This window comes from Brassica oleracea, chromosome C6 (assembly GCF_000695525.1).
Source record: "Brassica oleracea var. oleracea cultivar TO1000 chromosome C6, BOL, whole genome shotgun sequence".
NCBI classification, from domain to species: domain Eukaryota; kingdom Viridiplantae; phylum Streptophyta; class Magnoliopsida; order Brassicales; family Brassicaceae; genus Brassica; species Brassica oleracea.
Window position 1 is genome coordinate 6899428 of NC_027753.1, and position 443 is coordinate 6899870.

Consider the following 443-nt stretch of genomic DNA (forward strand, 5'->3'; position numbering starts at 1 on the left):
TGGGCTGAGGCAGTGAACACGGCTTGTTATTTGATCAATCTTGGACCGCATACAGGGATCGAGTGTCGAATACCTAATGAGGTCTGGTCAGGCAGATCTGCTGATTATTTTATTCTGAGAGTCTTTAGTTGCACGGTTTACTATTATGTTAATGAAGGAAAGCTGGAACCAAGAGCGAAAAAGGGAGTGTTTATTGGCTATGGAGATGGTGTAAAGGGATACAGAGTTTGGTCTCCATCTGAGAAACGGGTTGTTATGAGCAGGAACGTTGTGTTTGATAAGAGTTCTATGTTCAAAGTTTCTGCTGAGTTCATTTCGGAAGCAGAGCAGGAGGATGTTGACAAGCAGGTGGAGCTGCAGGAAGTGCAGTCAGACTACCCAGGATCAACCGATCCAGTGTCAGGGAGCGATCGATCTACGCCAGACACAGGATTGGGCGATGG